General features: G+C 37.8%; 3 long non-coding RNA genes across 3 annotated transcripts; 1 reads left to right on the forward strand and 2 right to left on the reverse strand.

Annotated features, from left to right (window-relative positions):
- The first annotated feature begins 426 nt into the window (after positions 1–426).
- Positions 427–1,017, forward strand: LOC133714288 (uncharacterized). Its single transcript, XR_009848540.1, has 3 exons — positions 427–513; positions 611–760; positions 968–1,017. It is a non-coding gene; the product is annotated as an uncharacterized LOC133714288 (long non-coding RNA).
- Positions 1,018–6,449: 5,432 nt separating this feature from the next.
- LOC133713923 (uncharacterized) lies at positions 6,450–9,142 on the reverse strand. Its single transcript, XR_009848330.1, has 3 exons — positions 8,444–9,142; positions 7,573–7,649; positions 6,450–6,694 (listed from the first exon to the last, which is right to left on the reverse strand). It is a non-coding gene; the product is annotated as an uncharacterized LOC133713923 (long non-coding RNA).
- A 4,089-nt stretch (positions 9,143–13,231) lies between these two features.
- LOC133713649 (uncharacterized) lies at positions 13,232–16,650 on the reverse strand. Its single transcript, XR_009848174.1, has 3 exons — positions 15,952–16,650; positions 15,081–15,157; positions 13,232–14,202 (listed from the first exon to the last, which is right to left on the reverse strand). It is a non-coding gene; the product is annotated as an uncharacterized LOC133713649 (long non-coding RNA).
- Between the last annotated feature and the right edge of the window lie 3,098 nt (positions 16,651–19,748).

The following is a 19,748-nucleotide window of genomic DNA, read 5'->3' on the forward strand; positions in this document are numbered from 1 at the left end:
ATGGCCGAATCAACCCAAGCTTCTGTTGAACTAGTGAAGAGAAGAAACGAGGAAATGACTGCTCACACACAGAAAGTATTTGAATTTGAAGAGGCGAAAGAAGATGCAAGAATTATGGCCATAGATACTAATTCCATCACTACTAGAATAATGTCATTAGACATCGCCACTATTAAATCGGTCAGGATTGCACCTGATGTTAAAAAACATGTTAACATCAGTTTGTGAAAAAACCGATTTCTATTGTTATTATGGACATCAGTCACCAAGAGAAACGATGAGAAAAGTTTCGTTCGAAAAATTTTAAAAAACACGGAGGGACTAAGTTTCAAACTTTTAGAACCGCGGGGACCAATTATTTCATTCCCCCCAACACTTGGTATTTTTTTCCGCTCTCTCTAAAACTTTCGAACCCTAGCTAATAACGAATCTCTCTCCGTCTCTCCTCTGGGTCCTCTCTCTCCGGCACGGCCTTTTCTCTCTTCGACGGTGACGGACTGACGGTGGTAACTGGTAAGTCTGGGTTTATGGGTTTGTGTTTTTCACTCTTTATGAACTTCGATCGATCGATCTCTTACTACGACTGCGTTACTGGGTTTTCAATTTGCAGTGTCCTCAAGAGTCAAGGCTCAAGCAGAGTTCTGGGTTCTTGAAGGCTTACTTGAAGGCTTGAAGGATGGGTTCAATCGATACTTCGATTTCAGTTTTTGATTTCAGATTCTTGAAGGCTTGAAGGCTGGGTTCGATTTCGGATTTCTGGGTAAGTTGCTTGGTTACTCACTTTACTTACAGACTTGAGGGTTCGATTTCGGATTTGGATTTCTGGGTAAGGCTGGGTTCAGTGACTTCATTCAATACTTCCAGTCTTCCATTTCTGGGTTCGATTTCAGTTTTTCCAGTTTTGTTCATACTTCATAGTTGTTATTTGTTAATTTGTTATTACTATCTCATCTCTGTGTGTGTGTAGTTACTGATATGATCATGACTCTTGCACCTCCATCGTTATGCTCCTGCGATCTTCCTCTTCGAGCTCTGTACGTTTTCCTTTTACAAATTTCTCTTTGTTATTTGATTGGAATTTCTGTTTTCATTGAAGATCTGTTAGATTCTAGGGTTTTGAATTATGAAGTAATGTGAATTTTGTATTTCAAGTTACAGATCTGGTAGAGCTCTATATCGATTCAATTTCTGTGGCTTTAATTTGATTCTAGGTTTTGAGTCTGGATACTAAGGTACAACTATACCTATTTCTGTTTTAAGAAATTAAATAATAATAGTTATTTCCTTGTAACTTCTTTTCCATTTTTGGCTGGTTATTTTAACTCCCATCACAATAAGAGCATATAGTGTTCCAGAATCCTTCTTCAGAACCAGTATTGAATGTTACATGTGATCTAGCTTACCTAAATTTCGGTTGCTTACAGGATTTGGTCTCTTCTCCTTACTCTGCTAGCACTACTCCATTCGTCTCTTCTTGTTTTTAACATGTTCTCCCGCTATAAAAACCATGCTCAGATGATGTGGTACTTAATCAACCTTTTAATCATTTGCCTCATTAAATGGCATATGTCTCATTATCAGCCTTTGGGCTTCTTTTCGACAGCTTGGATTCAAATCCAAGCACATCCAAGCAATGTCTTTTTTTAAGCTGAGCATCCATGTTCTTTGTTAATCATACTACCATGTTGAATTTATTTTGAATACATTATAAGAATATTGACTATATATCAATGATAGTCACTAAAAAATGGCCTGAAACTGATGATTCTGTTGAAAAGTGGTGCCCAGAAATACTTGCAGCCAAGGTGATTTCAATACTATGTGTTTCATGGTGTTGTTTTGCTGGCCTTTTACTATCATATAGGAACTACATCCATTTCAATATATGTGTGTGTGTACCTTGTATAGAATCTTGTTACTGACCTAAACATACTAGTCTTGTTATGCATTCATGATTTGTTGTACTAGTTTGCTAATTTTGATTGTTTGGCTTTTTGCTTCTGGTATACCAGAGTGTTCATTTGTTCCCTAAATCCATACATTGCTCTCTATCACTGACACAAATGCATTAACAGGTTTTCGTACCATTGGTGTCATCACCAAGGTTTGTCTTTCTCCTCTTTGATTCCTGGTTTTGTGCTTTGGTAAAAGTCTGATAAGGCACTTTTGTTCTGTCTGTAGCTGGATATAATGGACAGGGGCACCGATGCCAGCAACTTTTTGCTCGGGAAAGTTGTTCCCCTTAAGCTCGGTTATGTTGGTGTTGTCAACCGTTGTCAGGAGGTATAAATCATTCAAATAGTTAATCTGTCTACCACTAGTTTTATTTGCTACGTCGCTACAAAATTTATTCCCTATGACTAAGAGTATATATGGTAATATTAATTGGCAACTTTATAGGCTATTTTTCAAAGATTTGAGGAACTGGTATGGCCTTTTAATTGGTTGTAAGTGTGAATTCTTGTTCAAGAGCTACTTGGATAATGTATGCTGCATTGTGGATTAGATTGGAAGTGCACATTAATGCCGAGCTGGCTCATAGCACTTCAAATCTCTTCCCTTACACCGAGCTGGCACTTTCTTGCCTTGGAGCTTCAAGGCCTCTGGTGGCCTGGCTGGATGTTAACCCTTACTGGCTAAGCGATCCGATCAATCTTATCTATGAATTGCTCATGAATCTTGTTTTGCATTTTGCAGGGCAACAGCAAGTAAAAGGTGGAGAAAGTTGTTTGCAATGAGAGCACCTCAAGAATTTTGATCTGGGCTTCTAGTTCTGGTTCAAGGTATTGTCCACTTAAGTAATTCCAATTACGGTGCATTGATATGCATTCTGTCTTATATATGCTTCAGTTACGAGTAATATGAACAATAAATTTGTTGTATGTGGGACTGAATTAATCTAGCATGACAGATAACCTTTCTCCATTAACTTTTGTCTTTCAAGTCTCTGTAGTGTTATAATCAGGTTCCTTACTAGATTTTTCTGTTTTGGGTAAATCAAACAAAGCTGACAAATATTAAAAAGTATATAAAGCACTACACTAATTTTTCTGTTGACGTATCTTTTATATTGGAAAATTGTTTCTGAAAATTTTGTTTGATAGGGCAACCTTTCCCAACAAATACTGTTGAAATTTCACATGCTTGCAGCAGAAGAGCTTGCATGATTGGTCCTCTCCATATGAAATTCATATACATATTTTGATCTAGTTTTAGAGCAATTGTACACTAGGAGCATAAATTCATCGAACGTTTTTAACTAGTTAGATAGACTACACTCTGTACATATACTGTATACAAATAGTAATAACTTCTTTTATCAGGTTAGAAGCTCAGGCATTTCTTTTCTATATGCTGCAGATTGCCGGTCAAGATTATGATAGCCAATGAGGTATTTAATTAGTAATTGGCTTTGTAAATCAGGTGTTTGCTTCATAAATTGGAGGTGTTTTTGGAAATTTATTAGTGGTCATTTAGTTCAGAAATTGGAGGTGTTTTTGTAATTGGAAGATTGTATTTTTAGTGATATACAGTGATTGATTTTTGTTATGTTTGTTTTGTCATGAATTGATCATTGATCATTGATTTTTGAATTTTGCAGTTGTGTAGATACTTTTCACGAAGAGAAGAGCAAACGTGAAAGAAGAAAAGAAAACAAAGCTTTGACTATGGAATTGTTGGCTGTGGCATATTCGTCCCTTGTAGCCAAAATGGAGGAGATTATATATAGGTTGGTCATGCTGGAATTTTCAGCCACACAGAAGTATTCTCTTGCATCTAATTCAATTTACAATGTGGAAGAGGCTGGTGATCTGTAAGGTAGAAATGGAGGAATGTATAGCTTTGATAATGGAAGAATTAGAGAGAGTTTGTAAGAGTAAGTGAAAAAGTTTGTGAACCAGCTTTTATGATATGTAAAATGATAGCATATTCGGCAAACATTATAAGATTGTGATTACTACTCTTATCGCCTAAACCCGCAGCATCGCCGGACGTACTTTCTAGTATGATGTCTAGATATAAAGTTGAAATCAGTTTTAACCATAAAAACTGATGTCTAGTAATACAGATACATCAGTTCCAAAATGAAAATCGATGTTACTGAAATATATAGACATCGATTTTTTGTCGAAAACGATATGTTACTGACTACCAGACATCATTTCCAAAATGGAAATCGATGTTACTAAAATATACACACATCGATTTTTTGTCGAAAACGATATGTTACTGAGTACCAGACATCAGTTCCAAAATGGAAATCGATGTTTCTGAGTACCAGACATCAGTTCCAAAATGGGAACCGATGTCTGTAACAGTATCAGTCATCGGTTCTTAAATCAATAACGATGTTAAAACGCAAACTTGTGTTGTGTAATCTATATTTCTTTAAGCATTAAATACAATAAAATGTGGGTTTAACAATAGTAAAACATGTAAGTTTGTTATCATTTAAACCTATTTACATCGATTTATAATTAGGAACCGATGTCTACACGAATACTAGACATCGGCTAAAAACCGATGTCTGCATTTTCCGGATCTTTCTCATCACCCACAAAGACATCGGTCGGGTTTTTGTTTCTCATCGGTTTTTGGCCGATGTCTGGGGCCATAATTCTAGTAGTGCATGACCCTACAATCAAATGTTTGGTGAAAAAGGAGGAAGAGTGATATAGTGAAAATAATGTGCGATGATGGTAGTAGTGGTTGCTACATACCCTAATTCGACTAATTTTATTATGTAGACCCTAAATAATAAAATGTTCATTAGAAAATTAAGTCTTTATTTATGTAATGTAAATTTCACTTCTTTCATTTTGATTTCATGAAATAAAAATTTTATGCTTTGAATAAATTAATAAATAAACATAACAAGAATAATAATGATAACAAATATGAAACTCCAATCACAATAATGTTATTGATGTCAAACCAAACTTATCATCAAACATAAATAAACATCGATTAAAATTACAAAGAATATAAAACATATATTAATTAAAATTACAAACCACCATTTATTCAAGTCTAAATCCTAAATCGTGGTGGTTCATACTCAATTACCATCCATGTTCCAATTGTGCTTCACCAAATCATCTTGTAGGCATTTATGGAGGTAGGCTGACTCTACCTGAAATTCACGATCCATGAATGCAGGAAGGTTCTGTCCATATCTCCCCATCGGTTTGAAAAGAATATGTTCTCTAGTATCGGGATCCATAGGCCGATCAAAGACGGTTGTCATTGCTGATTAGATCATCTTCTTGAGACTTCACAAATTCTTCCTCAACAAACTCATCATCCACAATCATGTTATGAAGAATTATACAATTTAGCATGATGGTTCGAATATCCCTAATTTAAACAACGTACCTTGCACCGTGAAGGAGTATGGCCCATCGAGATTGGATGATACTAAAATACCTTTCTACATCTTTGCGATAAGCCTCTTGTTATTTGGAAAAGTGTTTCTCCTCTTCTGTTCTGGGGTTTGAGATTGTTTTGACAAAAGTCAACCACCACTGGTATATTCCATTAGCGAGGTAGTAACCATTGGGTGTTCTTTTTGTTATTGACCTCAAACTCAACCAGAGGAGCATTTTCACCTATGACACGCTCGAACACATTGGACGCACCAAGAATGATGAGGTCATTTTGAGCTCCTGGGGTTCCGAAGAACACGTGCCATATATGTGTGTTGTAAGACGCCACTGCTTCAAGAATGATAGTTGGTCTACCCTTTTGACTTGTGAAAGCTCCAGCCGAGCTGGTTGGGTAGTTCTTCCACTCCCAATGCATGCAGTCAATGCTCCCAATCATGCCTGAAAAACTGCGGTGTTGTCCTATGTTGAGAAGCTTATATAAGTCAATGGGATTTGAAGGACAGAGGAACCACCCAGCGTAAAGAAACTCGACTTGTCTACAAAATTTCTCGAGACTTTCAGCGCTGTAGAAGCTCTCATTCTAGTGATTTCATCACATTGATCAGTAGCTGCACCATATGCAAGCATTCCCATGCACCTGGCATTTTTTGTTAGGGAAGCAATCTCATTTTTCCAGTGGCATCTGCTTTTTGCACCCAGAAACTATTGAGTTGCAAATGTCCTCCATTATGCATTGGAAGATATGTTTTTGCAATATGTACCGCTTCCGAAAGCCTGCCTCGTCTTACATGGACATTCGACAAAATAATCCTCCAAGAGAAATTGATCTCGGACTTCTCTATGTCTTTTAACATTTAAGGCACGGCCAGGTCGTGAACCACACCCTCTAGGTGTCTCTGATAATTGATATTGCGCCACCATTGCATCTGCTTGAGAGTTTGTAGCTTGAATCCGCTCGAGCTCTTCCATATTTTCATGCTCCTATCTAACAACCATTTGTTCAATTCTTCTATTAGAATGTCACGCCCCGAATTTTGAATGATAAATTCAAATCCGAAACATGAATTAAACCATTTAATCAAATAAACATTCTGAATTTTTTTTTCTCAATATAACTTCACCACACGGTACACAAACTCCAAATCTCGAAACCTCGAGTTCATTATTACAATTCACTCTCACAAGCAATATTGTAAAGCTCTAAATGAGCATAACGCACCTCACAACTTACAATTGCTGTAAAACTCTAACAATTGCTCTAACCGCACGATCACCGTCCTGGTTCTCCTGTCCTGTAGGATTTCCCGCTACACAATTTGAATAGTGTACCGGGAGTTGCAACAACACAAAACCCGGTAAGCTTTTTACAGCCAGTATGAGTAAACAAGAAAGAACTGTTGATTTATTAGATTTCAAGACTACCACAAACCCACGTTACTTTCTCACTCTCATATATATATATAGCCACTTATGAGTTACTCTCAATTTAGCTCATAAGATCACTCACTCTCATATATATATATAGACACTTATGAGTTACTCTCAATTTAGCTCATAAGATCACTCACTCTCATATATATATATAGACACTTATGAGTTACTCTCAAATTCGCTCATAAGATTTCCCAACATTTGGTAGACAGACTCATATATATATATAGACCCTTATGAGTTACTCTCAATTTCCCTCATAAGGTTACCATATATATATTGACACTTATGAGTTACTCTCAATTTCACTCATAAGTTCACTCCACATTTGGCAGACAGACTAGAGCTCTAACTGAACGTAACCACTCGTCCGGCCACAGACGTGATTACGATTTAATACTATTAATAACCACCAGCCCGGTACGAGAGCGTGATTCACTAATAGATGCCATGGTCACCTCGTGACCTAGTGATCTCCACAAATCACAACAATTTATTGTTCCTCAACAATAAAACTCAACACCTCTCACAATATATTGTTTCTCAACAATAAACTCAATACCTCTCACAATATATTGTTTCTCAACAATAAACTCAACACAACTCCAACAATACATATTATTTCACGTAATAATATATATACAGACATTCACACAGGAATGTCTAATACACCAACAATAGTTCATATGATTGCAACAAAATAAGCAATTAATTGTATTGGGTTCGTAATATGAACCACGTGAGGTTTACTCACCTCGATAATCCCGCTGCGTCTTCAATTCAGCTCAAAATACGATCCACAATCGTCCACCAACTCAAACCGTCAATCACCTAGTCAGATACGATCTTAACTTAGCAATCATTCATAAACCACACATATACGGAAATCCAACGGTCGGATTCTAATTTAATGATGATCCAACGGTCAGATCGAATTTATACGATGATCCAACGGTCGGATCCTAATTATACGATGATCCAACGGTCGGATCAAAATTATACGATGATCCAACGGTCGGATCAAAATTATACGATGATCCAACGGTCGGATCCTCACGGATCGCCCTTAGGATCATCCTCCAAAATTATCACAAAGATCCAATGGTCAGATCTTCTTGAATCACTCTAACAAACATCTCCATAAAATTATACGAAAATCTGACGGTCGGATTCTCACGAATCGCCTTCCGAATCATTGTTTTACATTTATACGAAGATCCAACGGTCGGATCTTCGCCCATGACCACACAAAGCCACTGGGACAGTCATAAGATCATCATATCCAAATTTGAAGTAAAACCGATGGTCAGATCCTCACAGATCGTAAACCGAAGATAAAACGTAAAAATGTTAAATAGTAACGTCAAAACATAAATTCACTATTTATCAACGTTTTCTAAAATGACCTTGTAATATATCAAAACGCTCGTAAGGATGCGTAGATCATCACCTAGATAATAAAAACTCAAAATATGGTCGAATACGCCGCCACAAGCGGCGGTCAGTGGGCGGTCAACGGCGGTCAACGCGGCGGTCAACCACCTCCTCTGGCCACCAAATTTCATCCACAGCATCATCTCAACATTTCCAATCACTTTCTCAACTGTGACAAAGTCAGAAAATACCTTGAAGTAGCCGAACAATTAAGCACTCCGATGTACAGTGAAATTTTCCAATTATGCTTTCTTCCTCCATGCTTCGATCTGGGTTATGAGACTTGGCGAGCATGAAGAGCGGCTTAAGGCGCTTCTAATGGACCTGGGTTTATGACTGGAGGTGGCCGGAAATCGGCGTTGACTAATTTGCTACAGTAAAAATGTTGGCTTCGATCTCCACATTTCCGGCCAAATCGTCGTAAACAACTCCCACATGCGTGATAAGGAGGAAGAGACGAGTCTATCGATGCTCGCAGCTCGCCATTTGGTGGTCTAGAGGTGGTGAAAGAGGAGGTTGCAGAAGAGAGAAAGAGAGAGTTGCAGAAGAGAGAGACTGAGAGAGCACGGGGGAAGGAGAGAGAAAAGAAAGAAAAGTTACCTGGCTACAGTAACATTTCAAATTTATACCAATCTACCATAAACAGTAACTTTCATATTTTGCTTATAACTTTCGCATACGAACTCCGATTTTTACGTACCACATATGCACGCACTCGGTTTAATGTCCTCTACAACTTTCATGAAGGAAGTTTTCCCAAATTCCCAATGTATAAAAAGTCACTTTTTGAGACCCCCTAAATAACGTTCGTTTTTTCGAAAATTAATCGTTCGAACTAATTCCACAATTCCTCCGAGCCTCGTACTCGCTCCCACTATCGTGAAATCATTTCTAAAAATCCACAAAATTTAATTTGGATTTTTCGGGGTATTACAATCTACCCTCCTTAAAGAAATTTCGTCCCGAAATTTAAGCGTAAGTCAATTCCTCTCGATTAAGGTTGACCTAATCATAGAATCTCCATCTTTTCCAAATCTGTAGTAATCTACAAAGCCACAATCCTTTGTATAAAAATACATTCCTATGGCCACTAAATCCCTTCATCACAATGTAAATTCACAAAACAACTGTTCAACAACACTCCACATCACATACACAAAATCGTCACATGGATCATCTCATAGATCCTCACATAGATCTTCACATAGATCATCACATAGATCTTCACATAGATCATCACTCTGTACTGGCATACAAGCACAGTAATCACTCCCACAAAGTGTTTCGCTACTCAATTAGCATCACGGTAAATCTCCATAGTAAAACTTAAGCATGCACCACTCTTCACAACCATAGAGATGCATCACTCAAAACAAATCATCCCCAAAAGTACGCCAATAAATTATGTCACCCAATGATGATGACTTGGGCTTGCTCAATCCTTGGGCTAAGCACTAGGGCTGGCCAATTGGGCCTGAAGAAATCGGACCATCCACATTTCGAACCGGCCCAAACCACTTTGGGTTTAACATTTGGGCCTACTATTCGGGCCGAACGATTGGGCTTAACATTTGGGCCTACCATTTGGGCCTACCAATCGGGCCGAACAATTGGGCTTACTATTTGGGCTTACTATTTGGGCCTACCAATCGGCCCACCAACTTCCAGCTCGGCTACGGTATGAAATTGTACATACCGTATATACGTATACATACCATACAGACCGTATATACGTATGCATACCGTACAACTGTATATACGTATGCATACCGTACAGACCGTATATACTTATGTATACCGTACATATCGTATATACGTCCGTATATCAAGCATATACGAGATCCAAAAATATTTGTAAGAGGTAAGGTTCGAACTCCCGACCTCGAACACGAAGGTTTTGCTCCCAACCACTGAAGCAAGAGCTGCCTTCATTAATATATGCTCACGTGTTATATTTATTATGTCATAAGCGACATAAATAAAATAACGGGGAAGGCAAGGTTTGAAACCTCAACCTGCCGCACGAAACCTTTGTCCCCCAACCACTGGAGCACAAGCTGTGCTTAATATAATGTGTACAAATTTTATACTTATTATGTCATAAACGAACATAATAAAAATAAACAAGAGGCGAGGTTCGAACCTCAGACCTCTTGTACACGAACTGTACACTCAACCACTCGAGCACGGCTGCTCACGTTATTATCCATACCAATCCTTTTATTTAAACCAACTGTTTCAACTGTTTCAACAATTCGGCCCAACTCATCCAAAACTGTTTCAGAAACTCGGCCCATCATGTCCAAAACTGTTTCTGAAACTCGGCCCATCAGGCCTCCACCCACAGCTACAGTGATGCCTTGATCCGAGACAGGCCCAAGTACGGCCCACTTGTGTCACGGCTTATCCCTTCCGTGATTTACGGCAGTCAAATCTGCTTTCGGCTAAAGCTGTCTGCCACAGCATCTCGAGGTTCGGCCTGTCCCCTTACACGCTCTCCACGCGCCAACAACTTTTCCGGGTTTTCGGATGACTTTAATCCAACGCGTGGATTCAAATTCTGAGATCGTTCATCCAACGGTGGAGATCTGCTCACCTTGTTCTATAAATAGGTGCATTCTGGGGAAAAACTGTTCACTCCAAAAGAAAAGAAATTTTCTTCCGAGCTCAAGCCTTTCTCTCTCAACTCTTCAGCCTTTCTCTTCTCAAATCCTTTCTTCATCAATTTCAATCCTTCTCTTCTGATCTTCTCTCCCATCTAGTTGATTCAATCCCATCTTTCCTCTGAACTTTCAGATCTTCAATCTTTTCCTCCAAATCTTCAATCCTTCTTTCTCAGATCTTTTCTTCCATTTGAAGATTCGATCTCATCTTTCCTCTGAGAATCTCAGATCTCCAATCACCAGTTCAACAACTCCAATCCTTCTAACAAAATCTCCCTCAAACACTAAACCATGTATTCCTCGATTTCCACATCCTCTCACCCCATGACCCAAGAGCCACGAACTCTGCAACTAATGGAGCTCCAAACCCCGCAACAAATGGAACCACAACAACAGCAACCAACAGAGGAGGGAGGAAACACCCAAGCAGCTGGAAGTAGTGCCAACATGGATTTCTGGCGAAGCCGTACCAGGTGGATTCCTACTCCAGAACAAATAAGAATCCTCAAGGATCTTTACTATGTCAAGGGATTTAAGTGCCCAACTACAGAGCAGATTCACGAGATCTGTCTCCAGCTGAACCAGTATGGGTATGTTGAGGGTAAGAACATTTACTTTTGGTTCCAGAACGTCAGGGCTCGAGAGAAGCAGATGAATAGGTGTAATCAGGCTGCTCCAGTGCCCATGGGAACTAGTTCTCTTGGTACTGGTAGATCCATTGATCTCAATTTTGGGTCCACTGGTTCTACTGGTGCTAGTGGATCCATCGACATCAATTTTGGGCCAGCTGGTGGATCCATTGACATCAATTTTGGGTCCACTAGTTCTACTGATGATGGTAGATCCATTGATCTCAACTTTGGTTCCACCTATTCTACTGGTAATGAAGGATTTCTTGATTTAAATTTTGTTTCATATTCTTCCTCACACTTCAACACTAATACCAGTCCAACTCTTTTGGCACAACAGGAGGACAAACATCCCTGCAACAACGAGGAGGAGATCACCAGGAGGTTCAAACTCTTCCTCTGTTCCCCGTGCACGGCGAGGACGTCTTTGGTAACCTGAAGACTACTTCCGAGGAAGGTAGTGCACATGATTACTATTTCGGTGGCTCAGGCGGTTACAACCGTGGATCTCCAGTTTCTCTTGAGCTCAGCCTCAACCCATCCGGAGCTGCTGACTAGGCTTAGTACAGCATAGTCCTCGTTTTCCTTTTTCTTTTTCTTTTTTTTCTTTTTTTTTTGTAATATAAACTCAATAAGATGGTGTGCATGTTTTCTTTCCTGTTTGTTTAACCAACAACAACACCAAGGATCGAACCTTGGTCACCCAATACTGTTTTCAAAACCATAAACAACTCTACTGCACACATCTTTCATAATGATGCAATAAAAACAATCACTCAAAAAGAATCCAACAATCAATTAAGTCGCATCGAGGTCTAGCTAGTATCCTCTGAGTCAAACCAAACACAACAATTTCATCGATAGGATTAGGGATTTATAAAGCTAAACACATCCTGAGTTAGCTAGGAAAAACCCACGTTTTTAGAGTTACTCTTACAACTCTTATAGAATCTCGATAATTCCATCTATCAATTGTTTCAACAAAAACTCACCACAATTCAATCCCTAACATTTAGCGATTCAGAAATCAAATCAAACTCCATATCACATAGTAATTCACTTGAACCACTATGGATACCTAACAAAATCACTAAAATCAATATCCGAAATTGCGTTTAACTATAACACCTAAAATCAATCACCAAAGGCACACACTCTCATCCAACATCATTCACAAGAACTGATTCTAACTCTCCCAATTAATTACACCAAAATCAACTCCATTGCAAAACTTTAAGTGTCCCGCCTACTTAAACTTAAAACACACAACAACTTCAAATTCACTGCAGCCCATCTCCATACTACGATCCAAAACTTAAGAAAACTAGTTCACCACACAAAGGCCACAAAATTCAATTTCATTCACTTGAACAAAACTATATTCACAAGTCACGGTCAGGTCATCAACCCATGGTGTTCAAATGAATAAATTTCAAATCCAGTTTTCCTTGTGAATCGTAACGTATCGTTCCAAAATGATGCAAGTAACATCAACCACGTATATAAGACACATCTCGCGAACTCAATTCAAATTCAGAATCACCAAAACTACTACTAATTCCAATTCTACCAACAATCCTGATTCTGAAGGAATTATAGTACTCAACGACAACCCAAAACAATGGTCTCTCCTCTCTAACCATCGAGCACAAAATAAAATTCTTGTCTCGCACCTTAAACCCTGCTTAACAACTTACAAGCACAAGGAAGAAGTAACCACAATAATTTCTTCCCTAACCTCAACCCTACTAACAAACTCCACAAGGACATCTCATTACAAAACAAGATATCTATTATTTGACATGTACATCTCATCCAAAAACATATGTACGTCTAACTTAAGAAGGTAAACTTCTATCAATCAATACTCGTATCCACACTAGGTACGTGCATAGATCCACATCATGCCTTCAACCAAACACTTCAACAATCAAAAGAACCTCATTTCCATAAAACAATCCTCGTTGACTTAACAGAGTTGAATCAAGAGGTTCCTATTCCTCAAGGATTGTAACTCGCGGCCACTGAACTTATTCCAATACGAACCTACAAGACAACTGTAAGGTTCTAAGTACAACCCCTTCGAATCTCCATCACCTAAGGAGTATAGTATGCTTGGCTAATACATGTATAACACCTAAAACACAGTATAAGTCAAATACAAATTCATATTAACCAAGTCAATACTATAGGGAAGGTATTCACGTTCCTAAAACGACCTAGCGGCCTAAACAACTCCCAACACTCACGCATACCCAATGACTTAGCCAATACCGAAGAGCACACGATGGGGATCCGCTGCAGACGGGCCATCACTCGGAAGGTATTGACACATCACCAAATATGCACCTTACGCTCTGATACCAAACTGTCACGCCCCGAATTTTGAATGATAAATTCAAATCCGAAACATGAATTAAACCATTTAATCAAATAAACATTCTGAATTTTTTTTTCTCAATATAACTTCACCACACGGTACACAAACTCCAAATCTCGAAACCTCGAGTTCATTATTACAATTCACTCTCACAAGCAATATTGTAAAGCTCTAAATGAGCATAACGCACCTCACAACTTACAATTGCTGTAAAACTCTAACAATTGCTCTAACCGCACGATCACCGTCCTGGTTCTCCTGTCCTGTAGGATTTCCCGCTACACAATTTGAATAGTGTACCGGGAGTTGCAACAACACAAAACCCGGTAAGCTTTTTACAGCCAGTATGAGTAAACAAGAAAGAACTGTTGATTTATTAGATTTCAAGACTACCACAAACCCACGTTACTTTCTCACTCTCATATATATATATAGCCACTTATGAGTTACTCTCAATTTAGCTCATAAGATCACTCACTCTCATATATATATATAGACACTTATGAGTTACTCTCAATTTAGCTCATAAGATCACTCACTCTCATATATATATATAGACACTTATGAGTTACTCTCAAATTCGCTCATAAGATTTCCCAACATTTGGTAGACAGACTCATATATATATATAGACCCTTATGAGTTACTCTCAATTTCCCTCATAAGGTTACCATATATATATTGACACTTATGAGTTACTCTCAATTTCACTCATAAGTTCACTCCACATTTGGCAGACAGACTAGAGCTCTAACTGAACGTAACCACTCGTCCGGCCACAGACGTGATTACGATTTAATACTATTAATAACCACCAGCCCGGTACGAGAGCGTGATTCACTAATAGATGCCATGGTCACCTCGTGACCTAGTGATCTCCACAGATCACAACAATTTATTGTTCCTCAACAATAAAACTCAACACCTCTCACAATATATTGTTTCTCAACAATAAACTCAATACCTCTCACAATATATTGTTTCTCAACAATAAACTCAACACAACTCCAACAATACATATTATTTCACGTAATAATATATATACAGACATTCACACAGGAATGTCTAATACACCAACAATAGTTCATATGATTGCAACAAAATAAGCAATTAATTGTATTGGGTTCGTAATATGAACCACGTGAGGTTTACTCACCTCGATAATCCCGCTGCGTCTTCAATTCAGCTCAAAATACGATCCACAATCGTCCACCAACTCAAACCGTCAATCACCTAGTCAGATACGATCTTAACTTAGCAATCATTCATAAACCACACATATACGGAAATCCAACGGTCGGATTCTAATTTAATGATGATCCAACGGTCAGATCGAATTTATACGATGATCCAACGGTCGGATCCTAATTATACGATGATCCAACGGTCGGATCAAAATTATACGATGATCCAACGGTCGGATCAAAATTATACGATGATCCAACGGTCGGATCCTCACGGATCGCCCTTAGGATCATCCTCCAAAATTATCACAAAGATCCAATGGTCAGATCTTCTTGAATCACTCTAACAAACATCTCCATAAAATTATACGAAAATCTGACGGTCGGATTCTCACGAATCGCCTTCCGAATCATTGTTTTACATTTATACGAAGATCCAACGGTCGGATCTTCGCCCATGACCACACAAAGCCACTGGGACAGTCATAAGATCATCATATCCAAATTTGAAGTAAAACCGATGGTCAGATCCTCACAGATCGTAAACCGAAGATAAAACGTAAAAATGTTAAATAGTAACGTCAAAACATAAATTCACTATTTATCAACGTTTTCTAAAATGACCTTGTAATATATCAAAACGCTCGTAAGGATGCGTAGATCATCACCTAGATAATAAAAACTCAAAATATGGTCGAATACGCCGCCACAAGCGGCGGTCAGTGGGCGGTCAACGGCGGTCAACGCGGCGGTCAACCACCTCCTCTGGCCACCAAATTTCATCCACAGCATCATCTCAACATTTCCAATCACTTTCTCAACTGTGACAAAGTCAGAAAATACCTTGAAGTAGCCGAACAATTAAGCACTCCGATGTACAGTGAAATTTTCCAATTATGCTTTCTTCCTCCATGCTTCGATCTGGGTTATGAGACTTGGCGAGCATGAAGAGCGGCTTAAGGCGCTTCTAATGGACCTGGGTTTATGACTGGAGGTGGCCGGAAATCGGCGTTGACTAATTTGCTACAGTAAAAATGTTGGCTTCGATCTCCACATTTCCGGCCAAATCGTCGTAAACAACTCCCACATGCGTGATAAGGAGGAAGAGACGAGTCTATCGATGCTCGCAGCTCGCCATTTGGTGGTCTAGAGGTGGTGAAAGAGGAGGTTGCAGAAGAGAGAAAGAGAGAGTTGCAGAAGAGAGAGACTGAGAGAGCACGGGGGAAGGAGAGAGAAAAGAAAGAAAAGTTACCTGGCTACAGTAACATTTCAAATTTATACCAATCTACCATAAACAGTAACTTTCATATTTTGCTTATAACTTTCGCATACGAACTCCGATTTTTACGTACCACATATGCACGCACTCGGTTTAATGTCCTCTACAACTTTCATGAAGGAAGTTTTCCCAAATTCCCAATGTATAAAAAGTCACTTTTTGAGACCCCCTAAATAACGTTCGTTTTTTCGAAAATTAATCGTTCGAACTAATTCCACAATTCCTCCGAGCCTCGTACTCGCTCCCACTATCGTGAAATCATTTCTAAAAATCCACAAAATTTAATTTGGATTTTTCGGGGTATTACATAGAAAGAGGAGAAATGAGATGGATGATAAGATTTCAAAAGAAATGTAGGTGTAGAATGAGAGGAATGTGTGATTAGATAATGAAGTCTGAAGCTTATTTATTACCAATCTTGAAAGATAAAAAGTTAGGATATTTACACGTGTCACGTATTATAGGTAAAAAATCTTATCAGATACCCTAGATATATTTTCAGAAGATAACGATGTCTATAGTAGACACGGGTCAATGAAGAATCAATGATTATCTTATCATAAATCAAATTTTTTTTTTATGTAAGATAAAGATATCTTTATCTAAAATCGACATGTAGTGTTAATGTTTAAGATTGAGCGGTAGCCCAAGTCTCAGTTAACGCTGGTCCGATGGGCGGACTGCTACTTGCGATGTTCTCAGAGTTTCCGCTACCTGTCAAGTGGAATACAAAGGGCGTCAGAGGGAGACCGCGTTGGGCGGTCTTCTCTTCTCCGATGCCTAAATTAGTCAATGTATTTGCGTTGACAGAATAACAGTAGGTAAGTAGTAAATGCGTAATTAATGAGGAGAAATGAATGAACCTTTTATAGGTAGGGAAGAGACTGATCTCTTCCTTGTTTTCGAAGTGGGATTGATATGCTTTAGTTCCCAGCTTCTGATGCTTCAGCGAGGCTATCTTGATGCGGCACGTCAACGGTGATCTGGGTGTGAACCGGGGCTTAGGTGATAGCCTGCTTGGCTGTGTTTCAGTAGGTCACACAGTTGGTGATTGTTGGTACCGCTGACGGTATCATGAGCGTGGCTCATTATAGCTAATTATACTTGGCAAATGCCTATGTAAGTACATGTAGCAAATGAAGATTGGTCAATAATCTTATCAAGTGTCATAATTTTTTTTTCTAAGGATAACGATATCTATACTTGATATAGAATTTGACTTGGTATGAAAAATTATTCATTATTTTTTTAAGGATTAATTACAGTTTACCCCCCTGAGGTTTGGGGGTGTCATCATTTCACCCCCCAAACTCTCAATTTCACTTTTTTACCCCCTGAACTTTCCAATTTCAATCAGTCGTGTCCAATTTCTCCTATTCCGTCCAAATTGGACTTTAACTCTGACTTTTGAGGGGTAAAATGGTCATTTAAAGACAAAAAAATAAAAAAATAAAAAAATTCGTTTTTTTTTTTTTTTTTTCTGTTTTTTTTTATTTATTATTTTGTCTTCAACCTATACATCACAAGTTATAATAGGTTTATAAAAACAAAAAAATACTCTAAGTGGTTGAAAGCCTCTTGCTGGTCTACGATATTTGTGATATATCTCCGATAAAGTGAAGAATTTTAGGATATATCCCCAATAAAGTGAAGAAATATCTGTAAAAAATAATTTTACACTTTATCTGTAAATAAATATCTGTAAAAAATGATTTTACACACTCGCTGGTCTACGATATTTGTGATATATCTCTGATAAAGTGAAGAATTTTAGGATATATCCCCAATAAGGTGAAGAAATATCTATAAAAAATAATTTTACACTTTATCTGTAAATAAATATCTGTAAAAAATGATTTTAAACAGATATTTCTTCACTTTATTGGGGATATACAGATATTTACAGATAAAGTGTAAAATCATTTTTTACAGATATTTCTTCACTTTATTGGGGATATATCCTAAAATTCTTCACTTTATTGGAGATATATCACAAATATCGTAGGCCAAAAATGATTTTACACAGATATTTCTTCACTTTATTGGGGATATACAGATATTTATTTACAGATAAAGTGTAAAATTATTTTTTACAGATATTTCTTCACTTTATTGGGGATATATCCTAAAATTCTTCACTTTATCGGAGATATATAATAAATATCGTAGACCAGCGAGCGGCTTTTAACCACCTAGAGTATTTTTTTATTTTTATAAACCTATTATAACTTGTGGTGTATAAGTTGAAGACAAAATAAAATTAAAAAAAAAAAAAAAAACGAAAAAAACAGAAAAAAAAAAAAAAAAAAAATGAATTTTTTTTTTGTCTTGAAATGACCATTTTACCCCTCAAAAGTCAGAGTTAAAGTCCAATTTGGACGGAATAGGAGAAATTGGACACGACTGATTGAAATTGGAAAGTTCAGGGGGTAAAAAAGTGAAATTGAGAGTTTGGGGGGTGAAATGATGACACCCCCAAACCTCAGGGGGGTAAACTGAAATTAATCCTTTTTTTAAAATTAATGTTGTATGGTTAATCTCATTATTAACTAATTAATTAATTAATCAAATTATAAGTTTAATGTTATTTTGAATTAATGAATTTGAAGTATGAATAGTGGAGTGACACTGAAATTGCCCTTTTATTTTATTTTATTATTTTTTTAATAAGAGGTTTGGAACCCAGTCAAGTTGGGAAACTCATCCCCACGCCTAAATTATTATTAATATGAATTTGTCTCATCAAGGGGGACATAGTATCAATACCTCGAGTGCTCATAGAAATATTACATAATTCTTCATAGAGGACATTCTGAATAAATCCCTGTAAGACCCCTGAAATTCGTTATTAATTTCTTGGAATTTCCTTGAATTAATAAAGTGTTCGTTAGTAGGATTTCGTGGATCGAGTGTGAAGCGGAAGTGTTTCAGACGAATAATTACTCGGAACGTTTTATTTTCGAAATGTCAAAGGGTTGATTTTTTATTCGTTGAGTTTCTCTAAAAACTTTCTTCACAAAAGTCGTAGAGTGCGTCAATACGAGTTCTTGGATATATGGAACGTGAAAATCGGAGTTCGTATGATAAAGTTATGGCCGACGGAATTTTTTTTTTTTTTTTTGGAAATTTTCCTATAAATATGAAATTTCTGGAATTTTTTTTCATAATTCCAAAAATTTCTGAATTTGGAAAATTTATTTTCTTTTTTCTCTCTCGGCTGAAATTCTCATTATCCAAGTTTTTCGACTGATCTGACCTGTGCCCGGCCGACCCGACCCGACTTTTTCGGCCAATTCCGGCCACCTCTGGCGACGGGACCGGCCAAGAACGACTCAAACTAGCCTCGCCGTCTTCCCTGTGG

The sequence above is a fragment of the Rosa rugosa genome, chromosome 6 (assembly GCF_958449725.1).
Source record: "Rosa rugosa chromosome 6, drRosRugo1.1, whole genome shotgun sequence".
Lineage (NCBI taxonomy): Eukaryota > Viridiplantae > Streptophyta > Magnoliopsida > Rosales > Rosaceae > Rosa > Rosa rugosa.